This window comes from Nelumbo lutea, chromosome 1 (genome assembly GCF_056320005.1).
Source record: "Nelumbo lutea isolate HS-2025 chromosome 1, American lotus-T2T, whole genome shotgun sequence".
Lineage (NCBI taxonomy): Eukaryota > Viridiplantae > Streptophyta > Magnoliopsida > Proteales > Nelumbonaceae > Nelumbo > Nelumbo lutea.
Genome location: NC_142684.1, coordinates 152,201,387 through 152,224,146, shown reverse-complemented (window position 1 = coordinate 152,224,146; position 22,760 = coordinate 152,201,387). Strand labels below are relative to the sequence as shown.

Sequence of the window (22,760 nt, the reverse complement as noted above, 5' to 3'; positions counted from 1 at the left end):
AATTGATGATGATGAGAGGAAGCTATATATATACTGAAGGCAGCCGGCATCTTTTCCTCTTACTTTCCTTGTATGACCGGAATCCACTTTTTATTGCACACTCCAATATCAATCAATATGCTGTAACTATTTTTCCACCTTTGCACCCCAAAACTAGGTGGGCCGTCTGCTATATATTCCTATTCTGGTGGAATATTGTTGTGAGATTGAAAACCTTGTTCTTGTTGGGGAATAATAATATATAATCTCTCTCAGGCATCAAACTTGTTTGACCTTCATTGGTTGCTTCACACTTGTTGATCCGGGGATGCTAGCTACCTAATCATCATCAGTAGTCCCATTAATTCACTCTTTTATCCTTGTTTCAGCGCTCAAAGGAAATTCATCAACTCTTCATTATTTATCATTTTTCATTTCTTCCATCTCTATTAATTTCTCTATCTCCATGATACCAATGAGAAACACCCTGGTTGTCAAACGTATGTACGTATAGACAGCCAAAATGTTCTCCCAATATTAATTGTTTGGACTTGATCGAGAGAAGGAGATATATTCCAATTCAATTTTATTGTACAAAGTCTCCCGCCACCCACCACCACCATCTCCACCCAACAAGTAAATAAATGAGTAGAGTTTAGGGGGCGATCTTTTTCACCTAGGGCCTCTAACGCATTCTATCTTGCAGCACCTCGGCCACCTCCCTTCGGCTTCTATAGTATTCGAAGTCCTTTCTGCATCGGCCCGTATATCTTGGCTTCGGCAACAATCTCCCCGAACCCTCGAAGCCTTCGGATTCTAGGGGCAAAATTACTTTGTTGTCCTTGGCTATCTCAAGCATCAACAATTGGCGCCGCCTATGGGAACCATTGCTAGGACGTTCCCTAAAAGAACTTTAACAAGCTAACAAGTCCCCAAGCTCCAACGAACCAACATGGTACGAAGAATAAGAAATACACAAAATCTTGTCACCAATGAACAGTTCCAGGCGGTGCTCGACTGCTTGGAATACTTGACATAGTGAGTTGAGTAGAACTACCCCCAGGCAGGAGGCCGCCCTGCCGGGGAGTCAACATAGCTAGGTCGGCATGGGTCCACCAGCCAATCGGTCCCTAGCCTTGGCCACGCGTAGCGGACCAAGCCCTTAGAGTCTGGTAGCATTCGTCCAACCGACCTGCTCTCCCGAACTACCAGACCTCCTAGCCAAAGGGAGGAGGAACTGGAATGATCAGAGGATAGTTGTCAGCCCTCCGAGCAACATCACCAATGCCGAAGGGCTAATCCAAGGGATGAAGGCGGACGCCGCGATCACCCTAGCGCCCATTCCAGGGCTGAGGGCTGGCGTCGAGCCTCTTCCCCTCACGTCTCGGACCTCCGAGACGTCTTAACGACCGCCACGCTAAGCGCAAAGCACGCGGTCTCAACTCCGAGCACTCCAGAGTCCGTGTCGAGCACCACCGTGTTTGTGAAGACTGGGATGGCGCGCAAGCCATGCCCGACCCCATGTTCGCCGAACTCCGAGCCGAGCTCGGAGCTATCAAAGCCGAGCTTCGACAAGTTAAGGAAGGCAGAATTGACACCTTGGTTGGACAAAGTAACTGCCCAGGGAGAATGGATGCCTTCTCCCCTAATATCGTCTCTGAGCCTCTACTCTCGAACTTCAAGGCTCCCGCCTTGGAGATGTACGATGGGAATATAGACTCGGACGACCACCTAGAGAGCTTCAGGGCACTCATGATCCTGTACCTATACTTCGATGCCTTGACGTGTTGGACTTTCCAGGCGACCTTCAAGGGAGCTGTTCGGCGGTGGTTTTCTAGCCTCCCTCCTTGATCCATCACCTCATGGGAGAAGTTTTCCAACATGTTCCTCGCCTGCTTCATCAACAGCCGACGTCCCCAAAAAAGCGTTGTCTTGCTGATGACTATCAAACAGAAACGAGGAGAGAGTTTGCGATCATATTTGGTTTGATACAGTGATATATTTAATTTAGACAGCACAGTTTTTAATTCATCTAACATACAGTGATATATTTAATTCATCTAAGATACAGTTTTTAATTCATAAAGGGCCTCACATTCTAGAAGTTCCAAGTAAAACGTTTGCTTTGGCACCTATATCTATTGTTTAGAAGAACCTTCCTTTAATTTATGTTTCATCATGTATTTTTCTAAGGTAATGAAGAAGTAAATGTATAAGGCTTCTAAGTCTTCTCATCCACTATGGAACCTCATGGCAGCCCTAACAGGTTGAGCTCACAAACCTATTCTATTTTTTGAGTTAACCTGCAGTACTCCTTTTTTTAGATTGAAAATATTGTACCTATCATAAAAAAAAAATAAAAAAACAAAGATTGATATCTCACCAACAACTCTTTTAGAAAAAGTAACATCTATACTATATATATAAAGCAAAGTGCTCCATGTAAGCATGCTTCTCCTTTTTCCCTTTTCCCCTCTCATGCTTCTCTCTTTCTCTCTCTCTATCTCTCTCTCTCCCCTAAAGCCTCTCATAAATCTTCCTAAAATATATCTGTGTCAAATTGACTCACGTTTTTTCCTAAAATACTCTCTTAATTACTTTTTATCCATTTACATGGGCCAATTAAAGAGAGACAATTTGAATTATTTATGAGTATAACATAGAATATGAGTCTCATTAACCGTAATAATGTATGTTAAACACAATTAGTAATAATAACAGTTGCAAAATTAATTAGTTAGCTAATTAATGTTAGTAACTCATAAAATTATTCATTTAATTTCCATTTAAAATGATTAACATAGCATATGTTTGGCATCAATGCTGCAATTGCACCACCGTTTTCTGATGTGTGGCTTAGAGCACCGTTTTCTGAATGGTGCCTTTATTTTTGTTTGGAATCATTGCTGCCAGATAAGATGTTTCCTAGAGCAACAACAACTTTTTCTGTTTGGTACCATTGGTCTAGGAAACGCTTTCAGCACTAGTGCCCATTATCCAGTGCCACATCAGTGGCACATCACTGCCCTATTGGCAGCAACGAGCTGCAGCTCCAGGAAATGCCAAATTTGACGTTGCTCCAAGCCATGACTTCCCGATTTCTGATGTGTGTCTTGGAGCACCGCTTTTTTTATGAAAAAATGGTTCCAAACAAATGCCTGTTTACTGGAGCACTGTTTTTTCCGATGTGGTGCCGTTGCTCCAGGAAACGGCAATGATGCCAAACGGCCCCATAATAGAAGACTCAAAATAAATTACTGATTTTTTTAATTTTAAAATTAATTACAACAATATTATGCTTAATTTATAATAACAAATTCTAACATTATTAAAAATCTTAAACAATAAAATCCTTAGAATAATATCATAACTTAAATTATACATCAATAGCAATTTACTAAATAATTAAAACTTAATAAAAGTAAAAATGAGATTTAAAATAATGAGAAACAAGTTGGATTCAGTATAGTTTGCCTTCACCATAATCTGACCCGCCAATGCTTCTTCTCAAACCCGACTTAATGACATTTAGTTTCCAAACCTATAGAAGTTCAACTTGATGCCAACCAAACTTTCATCTATTCAATTGTATTCTTTTATAATGCATTTGATAACCCAAGTAAAGATGGCAATCTAACCTACCCTTGCTAGGGTTCCGACTTGCCCTGCCCTGATAGGTGATTTTTTTGACTGTTGATCAGGTTCATGGTGGGCTTATGATATGACACCTATAAACATTATTCAAAATTAAATTTTAATAAAAAGTAATATAGTTTTATCAAACAATACATACCCAATCAAAAATGAGATACGACTCCTAATTCAATTTTTTAAAACAAAACTCATGCATCGTATGGGTCTTGAATAGTGTGGGATGAGTTAATGAATCGGTGTTTACCATTCTGTTATGTCAAATGCCATATCCATTTTAAATTTTGAGGCCCTAAATCTCCTTATTACCTCAACTCTTGTTAGAATGCTGCAATATATATAGTCATAACATGTTGGAAAAGAAGATAAAGAAAATGATCGTAATCACTTACATCATTTTCCTAATTAAAGGGCCAAATCGTTTAGATGGATCAAAACATAATGCCTTTAGTAAGATGCTGTCAATAACTTGTCGAAGAAGAATTGGATATACACCCTTGTACAAAGCTGGCTTAACCATTACGAAGTCAAATAATTCGCCCGTCCAAATCAGAACTTGAAGTCAATTTTTTTTTTTTTTTTTTTTTTTTTTTTGCGGGGGGGGAGGGGGTCTGATTTTTAAAACTGTTGACTTAAATCATATATACATAATATATACATATAGACATTTATATATATAGCTTAAAAAACATGTATTAATAAGTAATAACAATATATGAATAGATAAATTCATTATTGGTAGAATCACTCCAAATGCTGAGTAGAGAATAAGAGAAGTACATGATTATTACATTATAAAAACACTGCAAATGCTAATAACGGGGGAAGTGATAAAAAATCTAATCAGTATCTGATACTGATTTGAAAAGAGAAGAACCTCATATATTTATGTTTTTGTGGAGCAAATTATAAGGAGGCAGTTGTCTTTGCTCCTATCCAGGGGCGGGCAACAGAGCCACGTCGTTCATGTTATCATCAGAAATTTAAGATTTTTTCTTTTCGCCCACCATGAAAAAGGAGGTAAGCTAGCATTAATCCTTCTTGGAGCAGAGAGAAGTGCTTTTAAAAAAGTAGAGAAAATCATTGGTTACTAAAGTATTTTCCTGAAATAGAAATATGTAACTTCGATCCACCAGCTGAAAACTGGGAAGAAATTATATAAATATGCTCCTATTAAGATTCCCCTTGATTTGGCAAGTTATCCAGGATGCTTTAATAAAGGATCTATAGCTCTTTGCCTTTGGACCCATAAATTAATCAGCTGCGACACGAAGACAAGGTAAAGGTGGATTATATTCTTTTGTCATTTCTGTTTATATTTTTTATACCTGTATAGTGGGACCTAGATATCGTGCATTATTTATATTGATTCTGCTACGCTATCAAGGATGGGTTGAGACTTGAGAGAGAGATTTGATAATAGAAATATTAGACTTCTATTCTATCAGCATTTCTACATGAAACCATCAAACAATCAAATAGGTGCAAAGGATATGATTAGCTACTCTCAAGGCAACAAGAGAGAATCTATATATACTTGCACTAGTGATTTTATTTATTTTTTTATTGGCTAACTAAGCAAACTTTTGAGTGTGGGAGTGGAAATGATGAATTTGGGATTCCATAGATATGTTATGCATCTTGGGTATCCAAAAGTTGACCTAGCTCAACGGTAAAATTAAAGCCTCTTTTTTAAAACAGTTCGGGCTGGGCTAACCTCGTTAGACTTCAATAACACAGGTTGAAGATCAGGTTGGTTAGGTTTGGAGTTCAACAGTTCAACAGCTCGGGCTTGAGCTGGGTAAGGATTCAAACTTAACACAGTCTAAACCTATCCGGGTTGCTGCCCTTCCCCATGAGGGAAAATCATCCCCATCCCCCACCCCACTCGAGGTGGGTCCCCTCAAGAATTAAAAAAATTGGGAAATTGACTACCTCTAAGGTTCCGTTTGGACCAGCTTTTGCATTGACCTCAAGGCTATGGGAACAAAAATGAGCCAAACAGTATTTTGCCCAGCTAGTTTAGTCATACCCCTAAAACTATTATGGCCAAAATACCTGCTAAAACTGTCCACCTAACCAATCCGACTTAGGAAGTGGTGAATTAATATTGATTTTGTGTAGTCAATCATTGTTTTTTTTCATTTGTTTTTAAAATTTAAATGCAAAGTTTTAGAGATCATAATTTTGCACTCGATTGTCTAGTTTGGATGATCACTGTTTTTTATTCTAGGAAACTTTTTGATATCTACATGATTCCAAGGCATTGAATCCCCACTACTTTTTCCAAAAAAAAAAAAACACTTTTCTTGCATTCAATTTTGAATATAAAAATTGAAACTAAAATAGAAAAACATATGTTATAGCAAAATATAATTATATATTTTGAATATAAGTATATAATTAATATTATTATGTATATATATCATATAATTATATATACATCATCATGGTTCAACCATTGGTTAGGCATCGGTTAAACCTCTGACTCATGATCCCTTTTTTGGTTTGACACTTGATCCAATCTAAACATTGGTTTTAAACGTTTGGTCAAAATCACTTTTAAAAGCATAATAATCTAGAGCAAAAGTACTTTGAAGACCCATTTAATGCTCGTTTGGGAGGGCTTTCACACAGCGACTTCTGGTGTTGCAAGGCAGGCCCTAGATTGAAGGTTGTGAAATAGGTTCAAAATATCAATACACCTTAATATGGTGGAAGCGATGTATCGATACTTTGAACCTTCCTACCTTTATCTTTTTTTAGTTTTTTTTTTTAATTCACAAGACTATTATTTTATATACTTTATATATTAAAAACAATATTTATCAAAACTCCCTTTAGATAGATGAATCAGGAGTCAAAAGATATGATATAATATGCCTCATATCAAGCATATTGTATTGAAATTTTGAACCTTAGTTGTAAAGCCATGTTTGGTGAAAACCTGGAAAGCCAAAAACATGTTTATAAATCTAAAACAAATCGATTTTCTAGTGAAGTTAGTTTTTGTAGCTTCTCTAAAGAGACTCAGTCAATACAGCTCAATTAACATCGAAGCCCTCCCAAACAGGCTTTTAGGCCTTAAAAGCCCAAATCTGAAAGTTTAATTATCCAAAAAGGTTGTGAAGATCGGTCAGATTCACTAGCACTAGGGGCTAGGGCCGTTTGCAATATCTTCCACCTCCTACGAAGCATCAGGCCTTATCATGAGCTTCTTGAGTTTTGATGCATGTGTAGCATTAGCCGCGAAATCTGAAGCCAAAGATGATAAACTTTCACTCAGCTTCTCTCCCCCTTTCCATCATAGCCATGGAAAAACGGATGTTGCTACGTTTAATAACAGGGTAAAATACATAAATCTCCACTGAAGTTTATGACAATCATAAAGACCTCTCCTATAGTTTCACGAACCTTTCTGAATTCTTAAAGAACTCGACAAAAAACACCCTTTTTGTTATGACCCAAACGGAAAACTTATGAAGTTACGAAATTGTCCCTGACTAATTGTCAAGGAGTCATTAAAATATTTCAAAATACTGAAATTGCCCCTGCTTGTCCAGTAGGATCTTCGGCCTATTTAAGGTGATGTTTGGCACCGATGCCATTTTTTGAGAAAACGGTGTGATGTAGGTGCCACATCAAAGAAAGCGGTGCTTCAAACAACGTCCTCTTGTTTGATACTATTTTTCTATAAAAAAAATGTTGCTCCAGACTATGCCTTGAAAATAAAAAAAGTGTGGTCTGCAGCAATGTCAAATTCAATGTTTTGTAAGAAAACAATGTGTTGCTGCCAACAATGCAATGATGGTATCATGTTGAACATTGGATAATATAGATAAACGTTGAAAATGTTATTGCCACCACCGGTACCAAACAAAACCAGTCATCTTTTCTCAGAAAATGCCCATGTGGCAACACCTGTTCTAAACAAAAAATAAGAGAAAACAATGCTTACAACAACACATGCCCAACACCGTTTTTATGAGAAAACGATGTGATATTCCCAGCACCAATGCCAAACACCTACTAAGTCTATGCATGTAACACCATTATTGTTCATGAACTTCAACCCTTCTGCAATGCCAATGGTGATTCTTATAATCGCCTTAGTTTGAAGCTTTTTTTTTCTCTTTTGAATGATGTCATGGGCAGATATCCCCCATCCATTAACTTAGTCACCACACACAGCCCATGATTTTCTTCAATGCAAATGTCGTGGAACTATAAAATATCCTTGTGACCATAGCTAATCAGCTCCAAAAGAACTCTTTTAATCTCAAACTCATAAGCACTTCCTTTCTCGCACTCTCTAAGCTGCTTGCCCTTATAAACCCCCTTGAAAGAATTCGCTCTGATCTGATCTAGGAACTCAATATGATATGGGTTCAAATGCCATCTCTCAATCTCTTCTTCGCTGGACAGGATTTTCTACGCCACTCATCAATAGAGATAATGAAGGATATAACCAGTAGGGGACTCTGAAGCTGAACTTTATGATTTGAGTTCTCGATGCCATTTCCTTGACTATGTCTGTACCTGTCAATGTCAATCTCTTCAATTTCTCGACCCTCAGTGTTCTCCTCTTGGCAACCACAGAGACCAAATGGGAGCTTCATAGTGATAGGTTTAGGCTTCTTCAAAACAGATTTTAGGGAAGTCTTGACCCGGGTCTTGAAGGATTTTTCTTGCCCGGAATGAACCAGAAAAAAGACAATCCCAAGAGAAAGAAACCCTTTTTCTTAAAGATTTGGTCTTCTTACAACAAATGGCCACACTATCAAGTGCCCCCAACATGGCTAGAAATGAAATAGAAGAGATACAGGCAAATGTGGTCTTGAAAATAGATCCTTGAACTTCACCATCAGACATTTCTTGAATAAAAATCACAAGGTGGTCATCCACCATTGCCTGCTCGAGCATTCGAATATCAAGAAAAGCAACTTTCATGTCGAAACCCGCGTGCGCAAAACCATTAAAAGCAACAAAAGTAAAGAGATGAGAAAGAAAAATGGTAAATTACAAACATCCTGTACTTTTGGGGGTAGTGATAGATAGGTACCTTGAACTTTCAATTTAATTTAAACATTACATAATGTCAAAAATACATTTTTCATGAATTTTTAATATCATTCTCGGGTAACCAAACATTTCTCCATGGTGACATTCTCACATGAACAAAAAATAACATATTTAAATTTTTCGATGACAGCATTCTCTAGTGATAATTTTATTCCATATAATGATCTCAAAAATACATGAGAAGAGTATTTTTGACATTATATAATGTTTAACCGACGGAATATTAATGGATGAACCTAAGTGTTTATTTCTGAGAGTTCAAGGTACTCTAAGTGTTGCAATTGAAATTTCAAGATACTTATCTATCACTACCCCCAAAATACAGGGTTCCTATTTGTAATTTATCCAAAGAAAAACCACCCCAAGAAATTTAAAGACTACTCACGCAAAGTAATTGTGGACAAAGACCAAAGAACCCTAGAAAGAAGAATTAACTCAATCGAGATTTTTCTCTATCAACAAGCATTTGACCTGAGCAATAAGGAGTCCAAATGCTTCCGAATTTTGGAGATGAGCCTCTCTAGGAGTTAGCTACCAGGATATAGTTGTGGGAGATTCCGCAAGACGCTACCCCACACAAGCTTTCAGCTACTCAGTATCCCAATCGTTCACGAACCAAGTCAAGCACACTCGGTTCCTTGTTGATAATGTGCAATATCTAGTGAGGGCAATTTAAATGTTTTGAAATATTTTAGTGACACTTTGAATAATTAAGAGCAATCTTATAATTTTAACAATTTTTTGTCTGAATTAATGGCAAAAGGAAGGTTTTTATCGAATTCTTTAAAAGTTCAAGGGAGACTTCTATTAAAGTGAAACTATATAGGAGGTTTTTATAATTGTCAGAAACTCTAGAAAAGGTTTTTATAGTTTTACCTTTGATAATATAATAATTTTACATCTTTTGCTTTTAATTGCATTAAAGTAAAACTGAATGTGAGCATGCATTATATCCATCAAGTAGTTAATAAGCATTTAGGTAAAAGAAGGGGAGAGAGTCTTCCGAGGAGATTTGGGATGTTGCCAATTCCATGGGAGATGCAAAGGCACTAGGACCGGATGGACTTAATACCTATTTTTTCAAAAAGTTCAAAGATGTTATTGGAGAGCTGGTGGAGGGTACACTTAAAATTTTATCCATTCAGGAAAAAAGACGAGGGAAATTAATAAAACTTTCAATACTCTAATCCCAAAATCAGACAACTCGGATCAGGTGGATAAGTTTATACCAATCAGCTTATGTAATACAATATATAAAATCATTGCAAAAATCCTAGTGAACAGGTTGAAACCTATTCTTGGTGAAATTATTGTTCCATTTCAAAGTGCATTTATTCTTGAGAAACAAATATCAGACAATATTTTAATAGCCCATGAGATAATGGACACCATGAAAACAAAGAAAGGTGAACAAGGTCTCATAGCCTGTAGAATTGATATAGAAAAGGCATATGGTAAACTGGAATGGAAATTTATAGAAAAAAACTTTCAGGAAAATGGATTAATTGGGTTAATCAAGGTATCAGTACAGTGTCCTACCAAATTTTAATTAATGGTTCTCCTACAAAGAGTTTTAAGCCTAGTAAGGGTATCAAAGGGGGATCCATTATCACCCTATATATTTGTTCTTTGTAGTGAAGCCTTATGTACAATGGTGGGGAAAAATAATTCAAGAGGAAAAGAGATCTTGGGGTTCAAGGCCTCAAGAGGAGGACCAACAATTCCAATCCTTCAGATGACTACATCATCTTTGCTAAGGCAAATTTGGATTGTGCCAATAGAATCAAGGAAATTATGGAGACTTTTGCTTGAGAATCAGGGCAAAATCTTAACTTCACCAAATCTACCATTTTCTTCTCTAGAAACACACATGGAAGATTTCAGAGAATTGTTTCAAATATACTAAAAATTCTCATTGAAAAGAAGGAGACTTACCTAGGAGCCCCTATAATTGAGGGGATAGTTAAGAGAGAGACCTTCAAGAAAGTGGAAGAGAATGTGGAAAAGGAATTAGCAGGATGGAAAAAAGAATTGGCTCTCTAGTTGGGAGGGTGACCCTTCTCAAATCCTCTGTGAACATGATGCCCCAGTTTCTAATGAGGGTGTTCAAACTTCCTAAGGCAACCATTTGGAATATTAATTGAAAAACAACAGAGAGGTTCTCTCTGGAAACAAAAGGGTGCAAAAAGTGTAAACTTGATTAAGTGGGAGTGAATATGTGCTTCGAAGGATAGAGGAGGATGAGGGCTAAAAAATCTTCAATGGATTAATGAGGTTAGTATAGCCAAACTTGGATGGAAAATATTAACCGATCGTAGTAACCTATGGGTGAGAGTGATAAAAGGAAAATATCTCAAACATGGAGATCTGTGGTAGGCTATTAAGAAGAGGAAAATGTCATGGGCTATCCGGTTCTAGAGTGGGAAGTCTATCACAGATCTCCAAGCCCATGGAACATCCGAGTTTCCTTTTATCTAAGCCAAACCTCCCACTCCAGTAGTCACTCTAGAACAGGAGTTAAGAAAGGGGATCGGATGGAAGGTAGGAAGTGGGAAGTCTATCCGGTTCTAGAGTGACTACTGGATAGACAGCAGTAACTTAGAAAGCATATTAAGTATTCTCTGGAGAATTAGAACTATGAGGTGTGTGATTTTATTAAGGAATCGAAATGCTGGAATGAGGAGATTCCAACATCATCATTGAGAGCTTGTGAAGCAGAGTGGATCCCCCATGGAACATCAACAACCTCATCCGAGAATGTCAAGCAATCACGTAAGCGAATTACGCAGTTGATAGACTGGCGACCCAGAACTGAATTTTATATGTTTCTTTGACGCTTGGGGCCAATTTACTGATACAAGGTCCTCTTTTTAGTTTTTTCTTTGTGTTTTCTTGTTTCTTTTATATATATATATATATATTAGTAGCTTGAAATTACCAAAAAATGATTAATAGCTTGAAAGCAGTGAAATGTTGTCTTATTAATATTATTCATCATAGTCTAGACTCTAGATGGTTATGCAGGTAAAAAAAATTGAAAAATTAAAAGAAAAAGGGTTTCTTAATGAGATATTCCCTTTAAATTAACCCAACTATCTCTGCCTCGTTCATATATCGAAATTATATATCAAAACGAACAGGGATCCATTGCGCATTGGATTGACCATATGTCGTCTCGTCCAATGCCACAGTCCCCATCATCCCTACACTCAACCTGTATTAGAATTTTGTCCGATCAATTATGGTAGTCAAAACTTCTTATCCCTTGTTTTAGTTTTAATTAGGAGTTGCCAAGAAAAGAGGTTTTGATCGACAATTTCGTAAAGGATTTGGACAAGTTTTTGGCCGACGAATAAGGGGTGTGGGCAACCCCAAATTAAGTTACGACATTAAAGATTCTTGAGTCATTTAGGAAGCTCGAAAATTGATTTATTATTTGCTCTAAAGATTTTTTTTTCTGGTTAAACTACTGATGCATGTTAAAGAAATAATTCATGCCACAACTTAGTAATGAATCTATTAATACATGTTAAAAAAAAAATTCGGAGGTTCACTAGCTGGGTGAGAAAAGTTACAAAAATAGGTGACATGACTTCACCTAGAAGGAAAAGTTCCCTTTATGATAAACTACGTCCATACATCTCTAGCACATGTTTCTTCTAGTCTACACTTCGACAGCTAGAGGTTGGTGCTTTGATTAATTTAGTACTTGTTAAAAGGATTAGTGATATATATTCTGTTGTGTTGTGTGACAATTGACAATGAGCTAAAAGCTCGAATTTTTTAATGTAAAGATAACGCCGAAAGGAACATTTTAGGTCCCAATTCCCCAGCTATGAAGATGTCTAGCTGCTTATACTTGTACACTAAAACGACACCAACTAACATCCTTTTAGTTGATGTTGTAGTTGGCTCTTTCTACATGTGATTAATAAAACCATCTCAGTGCTTTCATAGTTTCATTGTTTTTATTGACTAGTAGGACCACTCTTAAGGTTCTTAGCAATTTATTCATTTTTAATTCTATCCTTTTTACTTTTAGGCCATATTAAGGGGTGATTTTTTGCTTAGATGGGCTTAAGGACAAAGTCACTTTTTGAAAACAAGAATGTTTTTCTAGGTTCTGCTGGCTGATCATCAGTTTCTTTTTATTTAAAATTGCTTCGTACAAACGCAAAAGGCTAAATGGAATTTTTTTCTCTAAGCTTTTTTTATTTACAAAGACTGTTTGCTTTGAGCAATTAGCTTCTGGCTTCCCAAACATACACGTTAGAGGAATACTCCCAAACTCGGCCTTAGTATACTAACAAATTGGACTGGGATGGATCACGGATCCATGATTAGCTCAGTTATAAACAGATCCAATTGGGGTTACTGATCAAATTTAAATCACAAATATTTGCAACCCTAATTTTTACCTCCTACATAACAAACATAAGATAACATATGAGTTCTCCATATGGTGGGTTAAGGCACTTGATTAAATTCATGTCTCTTTGATACAACGCAAGGCTCTTAGCAAGAAAAATACAATAAGGAATTGATGGAGGATGATATTAAGTTATTATTTAGGGATTAATAGACTGCAATCCATCTCACAATTCTGAATTAAATTACAGATCTACAATAATTCAAAATTATTGTAAAAAACTTTTTTTTTTTATCAATACATGTGATGTAAAAAGAATTTGTACACAGTTAGTCGCGATGGAAAGGAATCTCGTATCTCTGGAGTCAGGCCTGAATGGTGGGGCTCACCCTACTACCGGATGCGGTTGCGTGCTTGCGTGCTTGCGTTTCTCCAAGCAGTCACATCTCGAATTTCGATCGTAGCTTTCAAATGGTTGTGCCATCCCGTGGCTGTAGAGTGGGCCGTGTCCTGCCATTCCTGATAAAAATTTAGGAGAATGACCAATCAGCCCATATCAGAATTTTATAGCCCCAAAAGTTTTGGGGGTCGGCCTAGGCCCGTGCGGACGCATGCGATGCTGTGTCGTGTCGCGGGTCACGCTGGCCCGTGGGTCAAGCTTTGGCCTAAGTCGGGCCATGGACCAGATCAAATCTATTTTTGTTTATTTATTTAAAATTTTGAAAAAATTTAAAATTTTAATTTTATATGAATTTGATGTATACAATTGCTTATATATACAATAATTAAATAAATTAGTATAATAAAATTAAAAACAATTATTTATTTTATTAATATATTATATACTATATATTATTATATAATTATAATTTATATAATATATATATATATAATATTTAACTAGTATATATGGGTCGTGCTAGGCTAGGCGGCAGGCTGGGTCATGTCAACATGTAAGCCACCGGGCGACACAACCTGCTTGGTCATGCCATGTCGAGGCAACACGACCCGCTTGGTCATGCGGTGTAGTGCCAGCCCGTGGACTTCAAACCTTAGGCCCAGTACAACACGAACTATCGTGTCGGGCCTAGCACGGCTAATGGGCTGTCGTGTCGTGCCGGGCCGGGCCACGGGTGGCACAGCCTGGTTTACACCTCTATGGCAAGGGACATCTCCTACCTAGCTTTCAAACTTTTATGTCTTGAAGTTTTTATCCTTTTATCATTATAATGGGTAAAACATAAACCTGCTTTATCCATAAACAATTTTCCGGATTCCTTTTACAAATCAATCCAGAAGCGGTTTTTGGATTAGTGGTTCGATCATTTGGTCCAAATGAACGTTCATTGTAATTAAAAAATAAAAATTGGTCAAAAAGACTAAATGTGTCCAAAGTTCAAAAAATTGTTATGTATCGGCCCGTATCAATTGATACGTATTATATTAGGCCCTTCCTGATACGTCTCTACAGGGGTTGTATCAGGTCAGGGCCTGGTTCAGAGGGTAACCGGGACTTAAACCGATCCCTCTAGATCAAAATTGAAAAAAAAATTAAACGTTAAAAAAAGAAAAAAAGGACCAATACAGGCCGATACACTTTACCGGCATATCGGCCAGTATCGATACTTTGAACCTTAAACGTGTCAACAATTTCAATTGCTTCGATCAGTGGGTCATTGATCAAGTCAAAGATTTTTAACAAAGAAAGGAATCAAGGTGAAATGGAATTGATTGCTTGAATAGTTTTTAGGCCCAAAGCTCCAACGATTCAGGTCAACAAGGGTTTTAAAAATCATTGAATTTTGCTCCTTAGAATCGACAAAACCTTCAAAATATGGACATCGTTCTCCTCAACGTTGGATCTCATTTTTAGCTTTGCATTTTCAAAACCACACAAAAATAAAAGAAAAAAAAAATCCTTTACAAATATCAAATAAAAGAGTTGCTAGCCCTTGTTGAAGTAGAGCAAACCCAAAACAAAAAACGATGAGAAAACGAAAAGGAAATTCAGAAAAGAGAAAATTTGGCTTACAACCTACATCTATGGGCAAAAGAGAAATGAAAATCCACTGTAGAAAATAGCAATGCAGAATACAATGTTGTGCAAACTGCAGACTCTCCCATAGTATCCCTAAGTCCCAATATACCTAAGTTCACACTCACAAACTCGCTTTATCTTCTTATGCAAATTAAAGATACATAGAAGAGAACCCCCCCCCCCCCCCCCGCAACTTAACATAAAATTAGTGGGGCCTTGCTCATAAACTATCAGGTTTGAGTTCAATTCAAATTAGAGATTTGAGCTCGAGCTCAGCTCGAGTCAAAAGTTTGAAAAATTGAGTTCGTCTACCTTTGATTGCAGGTCTCTCAAGCAGCCAAGGTATCGAGTCGAGGCCTCCCTCAATTTTCGAACTGCCAAATCAAGGTCTCCCTTAGCTGCTAAAGTGTCGAGCTGAGGTTTCCCTAACAAGCGAGGTGTCGAGTTAAGGTCTCCCTTGGTTGACAAGGTGTCGAGTTGAGATTTCCCTCAATTGTCGAGGTGTTGAGCCGAGATCTCCCTTAGTGACTGAGGTGCCGAGCCGAGGTCTCCATCAATGGTCGAGGTGTTGTCTAGCTCGAGCTCAATTCAAATTAGGGACTTGAGTTTGAGCTCAGAAGTTCGAGTTCGACTTGACTTGAACTCGACTACCTTTGATTGCAAGTCCCCTAGTAGCCGAGATGCCAAGCTGAAGAGAGAGTGGCATTCTTGTAATTTATAATGAGAGAGAGATGGAATTTTTGTAATTTGTAAGAAAAAGAGAGAGAATTGGTAGAAGAGAGTGGCATTCATGTAATTTGAAAGAAAAAAACAAGAGAGATAGAACTGGTAAGAGAGAGTGGCATTCTTGTAATTTGAAAGAAAAAAGACAAAAAATATTGTTAGATTCCGTTTCCCTCATCCTAGGCCTTCTTATGTACGCATTTCAACTTAATATATTTATATAGATATTCATATCGGACCCATAAATTGAAAATGAATTGGATCCATACCTCCCACTCCACTATAGAATATTATTAAATTTTGTGTTTTTCTCCACTCCACACATGTCAGAACACGCCGCAACAAAAAATTCAAAGCACAACTCGACAACCCTCTTTATGTTTGATTTTCATGTCTTTATCTCAAGTTCACCATTAGACCTATTCATGGGCTGGGCCGGGCGGGTCTTTGTCTCTTTATTAACAGAAAATGTGTAAGCCCGAACTTGAGCCCAGCCCAACCATCGGACCTAGATCTTGAAACCAAATCTGGCCCTTATATAAAACTCGAAGCTCGATTTGTACACAAAATGTCTTATTTTTAATGTACTTTTATAAATTAATATTATATTAATTTAGCAATAATTTAATAAATTAATAAACTAGTTTGTATTTCCTAATAATAAATTAATATTTATTAATGATTTAAGAAATAAATATTATATATATTATATAACATAAATGCTATCTTATTATATATGATTTTATCAGATCAAACTCGGGCCCAAACCAGGCTTATTTGAAAAGTCTTAAATCTGACCTGAAAAATGACCGAACCTAGTATTTAAAGTCCGAACCCAAACTCACGGGCACGAGACTCTTGACGTTCAAGGAGGCCAATGCGGCAATCAGGTTTTTGCCAAGTTCTGGGAAGGTCTATGCCAAATTAGGCTAGCCGTGGAGGGTTAATTCGTTGGGTTGTTCTCGTATGAACCTTGAGCCTGGAACCATGGAGTATGGACAACAACTTATCAGACCCCTACGACTGGATATTCTGAACAGATAACTTTGTTTTTGGTTTGTCGAGAGCGTGAAATAATTGGGGAACATTACACTCAGGGTGGGGTGCATAGCTGGGATGCAAACGGATCGGACCAGTTTCGAGTGAAGATCCGATACTGTTAAGCATAGATCTGAATTCGAATTCGATGAGGAAGTTGGTTTTTTGGGTTTGATTCGATCTAGTTTGATTTTTAAAAAATTAATAAAATTATTAAAAGAAAAATAAAATATAATAATTTAAATTATTTTTCAATTATTTTCATCGTATAATATACATGTTTTTATAAAAAATAAATAATATAATAAATTTACAAAAATATAATATAAATATTATTTATAAATAAATAAATAACATATATATGTGTTATATATACTTATATAAATAAATAACATATATAGGATCAGATCTTCTCAAATTGGATAAGAATGATTTAAATTCATTCCGATAAATAGATCTATTATCTGATCCTATTATCTAATCCAATCCAATCCAAAGATCCAAAATAGAGTTATCTGTATCCCATAATATAGTATCAGACTTCAGATTGGAACAGATCATGATCCATTCCATTTGCACCCCTATCTTTATTTCCCCTTTTTTTCTTTTTTAATTTATTTTCCTTCTCCAAAATGACATCTCTTTTTTTTATGATTAGTAGGGGTGGACACCACTCGAGCTTTGCACGAGCCATTCGAACTCGGCTCGTGAAAAACTCGGTTTGGCTCGGCTCAAATCGAGTTTCGAGCCGAATTCGAGCTTTATACCATATTCGTATAGTAAGAGCCGAGCCCAAGTATTTTGAAGTTCGGCTCGTTAGGCTCGCTATAATTATATATAATTTATATTTTCATATATATATTAATATTATACCTTTTCAAGAAATTTTATTTGTGAAACTATTTTATAATGATAGTCCCTTAAACACGGTACAATTTCAGAAACCGAAAACCCTTCGACCTAACCTAATCCTTTGAAAGTTCAGTGCTCTTCTCATCTCTGTCCTCTCTCTCTCTCTCTGGCCTCTGCTCTCTCGTCTCTCTTCTCCGACTCCGAGTTTCCTCTCAAGCTCTCAGTCTCAGGCGGTCAAGCACTCAAGCTTCAGCCTCTCACCAGTCACTAGACTCACCACCACCACAGCTCCGCTTCTCGTCTCTTCTCTCTGTCATCTCTGTTCTCTCATCTCTCCTCTCCGAGTCTCCTCTCAACTCTCAAGCTCTCAGGCGGTCAGGCCTCAGCCTCTCATCGGTCACCACCACCACAGCTCCGCTTCTCGTCTCTCCTCTCCTCTCAGCTCTCAACTGAAGCTCGTTGTTGCAGTCCAGAGACTCCAAACTCGCAAGTCACAGGTCGCAGTCGTAGCCCGTAGATCGCAGACTCTCAGCCGTAGGCCGTAGCCTCTCCAGCTCTCCACTTCTCCAGCCTCTCGCAACACTCACAGTCTCACAGTGAATCGGTACAAGGGCAAGGACAGATTAGGTTTGCTTTCGTCTTCTTTAGTTCTTTTCATTCTGTTTTGCTTCTCAAAACAGAAATACAGTTCCAGAACTTTTTTTTTCTGATGTGGTGATTTCAATAACAAATAAATAAAAACATTATTGTTGTAGAACACCGCCTAAAACCATTCATTTTTGCAAACTTAGTTGTTTTGCAAACTTACCTGTTTTGTAAGAAAAGAGGAAGAGATGAAAGAGTGATTATAGAATTTATTTGTTTTCAAAAGTGTTATTTTTCCAAACTGTGTTTCAGAAATCTCGAATTCGAACACATACATTCTGTACTCGAGCCGAACTCGAGCCTCCATTTCTGATTCGAAACGAACTCGAACCCGAGCTCGAGTCTTGTAGTTTTCTACCGAACCAAGCTCGAATATTCAATTATTCAGCTCGGCTCGACTCATGTCTACCCCTAATGATTAGAGGTGAGCATTTCATGGGGTCAGCCCGAAAGCCCGGGCCCAATTGATGATTAAGGGTATGTTCGACGATGTGAATAGTTTTATTTTCTAGAACAAAAATACCTGTCATACCAGAATAAAAAAAACAATACATTTTTTTATGTAACAGTTATTTTTTTATTTAAAAAACAAAATCATTCACATGATTTTAATGCCACATCAGTAAAATTGCATTGTGTTGACATAACAGTTGTTTTCTATTTTATAAAGCAGAACCTTGTATATGTCTAGGTTTCCAAGTTTTCGATTCCTTGGGCATATGAACTGGATCTGACATGGGGACCCGTTTCATCTTAAGGATGGGGAGGAATACTCAAATCGGATAAGTTGTTCTCTCTTCATTTTTCCCTCCCAGAAGAACTTTTATTAGGTGTTTTACCATATTTTCTTTATATATTTCTATATTTCAGGCCTAGGTATCTCAGTATCTGTAACTCTTATCATAAGTGTTTAAGCCCATCCCAGCCAAATCCATGGACGAATAAAGTTTAGTTAAACGTTTTACGGGGAATTAATGATAAGGTTCTACTTCAGTATTAAATAAAAGAGGCTTGTATTTTTTAAGTTCATAAATTTATTACTGGTGTGAAACCTTATTATTGATTCTAACCGGTAGAACAACTAAAGCATTATTAAGTATATGAGACACTACTTTAAAACAGTAGTTTTTAAAAGCTATCATTAAAGTTGACTTAGGATAGGATATAATCAATTATGACATAGACCCGACCCAACCCATTAAATATGGACCTTTGATACTGGTTGTTATTATGAAGCGTATCAGTGATTGAGTAATTTACAGGCCTCATTTCTGATCCGATCTGGATCAGATAACAGCAACTTAGATCAGATCCAAATCTAAAATATGGAAATCGAGCAATACATTTTATAAGAGAGGAGTTCACATCTGCGCCCCATAATGCCTCAAAATAAATCCTTATCTTGTATTTGGGAATATCTCCTGACAATAAGTATTTTTATAATGAGACATCATCGAAAGATATTCCTATTATAAGGTGGGATGTGCTATGGGGCATTGTGAGGCGCCTCTAGTGGAGCACGGATGTGAACTCCTAAGAGAGAGTATAAACAATATGGGTTCGAATAGAAAGAACTGTTGATATTGGTGCATTGCTGATTCCTTCACCTGTTTAGAATGCCACTTGTGCTGTTATTGGGGACCTTACTCTGATCTGATCCAAATCAAATCGGAATGGGATAAGACCAATCTATATCCAATCCAAGTCCAGAATATGAAAATACACAAATGTAATAAACAAATGGGAGTAATTAGGGCATATCTTATTTTTAATAAATAGATATACCCTAGCACAAAGACAAAGATGTCACTATAGCTTATCCAAGAAATCAAATATGGGAGTGTTTCTATCTTTCCCAAAAAAGAATGAATTAAACAACCCAAATCAATTTAAAAAAATTGTACGTGCCAAATCTCTCAAAGTATATTTTCAGAAGAGTAAGAGGATGTAGAGTGTTGGAGAGAGAGAGATCATATGCATACCCATTTGCCGTCTAAAGCTGGAAGACAATAACAATACTGTAAGGATTTAAAGAAGAAAAGGGTAAAAGAAAGGAACATATTAGAGCCTTCTGGAGTCCAGCCAATCCATTGGATCCATTACAAGAAACCCAAATATGATGGTTTCAGCGCTGAAAACAATGGGCCTTTGAAAAACAATGGGCATTTTGAATGTTGTATTTGAAGCGAAAACCAATGGTGAAAAGCTTGGCTGCTGCTTCCTGCAACATATGACAGGTTATCCCACTTATTCCTTTATTTCTTTTCTTTAATTTAAAAAACGAATATATTAATTTTTAAATTTTCACACATGGAGTATCCTCTCCTTTCAATAACCCGCCGCTAGTGAGACCAGATTTTATTGGTTTCACAGCCCATTGGAATTGGGGATTTGAGCTCAGTGGAAGGAGAAGTCATTTATTGGTGAAAAAGGCTCACGGCGAGATTTCAGCTTAGGTCCCGTCCACTGCCTCTTTTCAACTTTTAAAGCTCGTCATTGCATCAAACCCCTACTCTCCATACAGTTTGTTAATAAGAAAACAAACAAACAAACAATTGCACTCGAGGAAACAAAACCAATTACAGGAAACGGGTTTTCTTTCTTTTTTCCCTTTGATTGAAAAAAATGAATGAAGTTTTTCTTTTCTTTTGAAATTGGAATGAATGAATAAAGTTAAAATAGGCTTCAGTGTGTGTAACAATCAGATCATTGACATGTATTCTCACTGAAATCCGCTAAGATAGTGATGTTTCATCATAAGCCATTGAAAACAACAAAACAAAATAAAAGATAAATCATACAGATATCGAAAAAAAAAAGAGAGGGAGAAGAAAAGCTGAATGCACTGGAACATCGAATCAATTGCCCCAAGATGCCATGGTGAGTGAGAGATTTGTTATTCTGTTTGTGGGGTAGGTAGCATTTATAAAGAAAGGCAAGCCAGGGTTAGGACTTAGAATTAGGGTTGTGGTTAGGGTTAGGAGCGGATTTAGAATTAGGGCTAGGGTTAGGGTTGGGAGCTTCTTTTTTAAAGGAACAAGATTATATAGAGGGTGTTTGGTTTCATTTATGTTTATGTGTGGCTGTTTATTTATACTTTTATTTTAATCATTTATTTCTATTTTTTCATTTTAAACGCTTTTTGTTTTTGTTGTTTGGTTGGGCTTTAATTTAAACATTTTTTATTCTTTATCGCAAATTAATACCCATTAAAATGTGATACATCAACATTTGATTTCAAGAAAAATTGGGACTTTGGGAAAACAAGAATGTGACGTTTCCCCAAATGCCCCATGCACAAAAATCAAATTATTTCAGTTTTTAACAATTGTTTCATTTTACTTCATATCTAATAAATGCCAACGCCTATATGGTGTTGATGTGGCCACGTTTTTACAATAAACGCCAACTGAACTAAATAAAGTAATAGTCTATAGAGAACCCAAGGTGATTTTGTAAAATTCTAGCACTGACCCTGCCCTATTGAAATTGTCAAATGATGATCCTGCGTGAATGAGTCATCCTTTGATGTATCAATCTTCGTCGCAGGATAGCCCGATCTTTTATAAGTTAGGTTTTCAATTGTATATGTTAACAAAATTAGAAAAAAAAAAATCAGTTCTAATAATGTATATCATCAAGCATGTTCTTACATTAGTTGCTTAACTAGCTTTCTCTAGATCCAGAATGATTTTGCTCGTAGACTCTGATAATGACTCAACTGTAAATCAAACATATACTATGGGTCAGTGACAATTATACATACTTAAAAATACCCTTTGAACTTTTATTTGCAACAAATACTTTCACTTTGTGATCATTAGAATTCGGTGAAATTCAAAAGAAAAAGGATTTTCATTCAATTATTTAATTTTTTTAAATCTCTAAACTATCCTTTTTTATTTATTTAATAATGTATGCTTCAATTAGATTTTTAAATATAATATTAATGTTCTCTTAATTGCTCCAATTAATCATTGTAGACTTCTTACTGGATTTAATATTTAAATGAAGTGATAGAGGCTTCTTTCTAATAGATATAAATTTAAGGCTTCATTTGATTTTTCTTGATTAGTGGAGAGGAATGGATATTTTTTATATTTTAAGATGAAGAGAGACATTCATGTTGTTCTATGTCAATGAAATGATTCTTGTTATTTTAACTGATTTTATTTGAAGAATATGGAGGTGTTTTTCAGTCAATTAAGGTTTAAGAGAAAAGCACAAGGAAAAGAAAATAAGAAAATTTAGAGGGCTATTTTAATAATTTAATGCATTTTGTCATCTAAATTAACAGCTAGGGGTATTTGTTGCAAAGTAAAAGTTTGAGGGATCTTTGTCACAAATAAAAGTTCAAGGGGTAATTATCACTAACCCAACCCA

General features: G+C 36.5%; 1 long non-coding RNA gene and 2 other non-coding genes across 3 annotated transcripts; 1 reads left to right on the top strand and 2 right to left on the bottom strand.

Annotated features, from left to right (window-relative positions):
* The first annotated feature begins 17,811 nt into the window (after positions 1–17,811).
* Positions 17,812–19,264, top strand: LOC148878420 (uncharacterized). Its single transcript, XR_016102149.1, has 2 exons — positions 17,812–18,359; positions 19,069–19,264. It is a non-coding gene; the product is annotated as an uncharacterized LOC148878420 (long non-coding RNA).
* Positions 19,265–20,769: 1,505 nt separating this feature from the next.
* On the bottom strand, positions 20,770–20,880 carry LOC148878419 (small nucleolar RNA Z152/R70/R12). The gene has a single exon (XR_016105978.1). It is a non-coding gene; the product is annotated as a small nucleolar RNA Z152/R70/R12 (small nucleolar RNA).
* Positions 20,881–21,057: 177 nt separating this feature from the next.
* LOC148878418 (small nucleolar RNA R11/Z151) lies at positions 21,058–21,141 on the bottom strand. Its single transcript, XR_016105987.1, has one exon. It is a non-coding gene; the product is annotated as a small nucleolar RNA R11/Z151 (small nucleolar RNA).
* Positions 21,142–22,760: the final 1,619 nt, after the last annotated feature.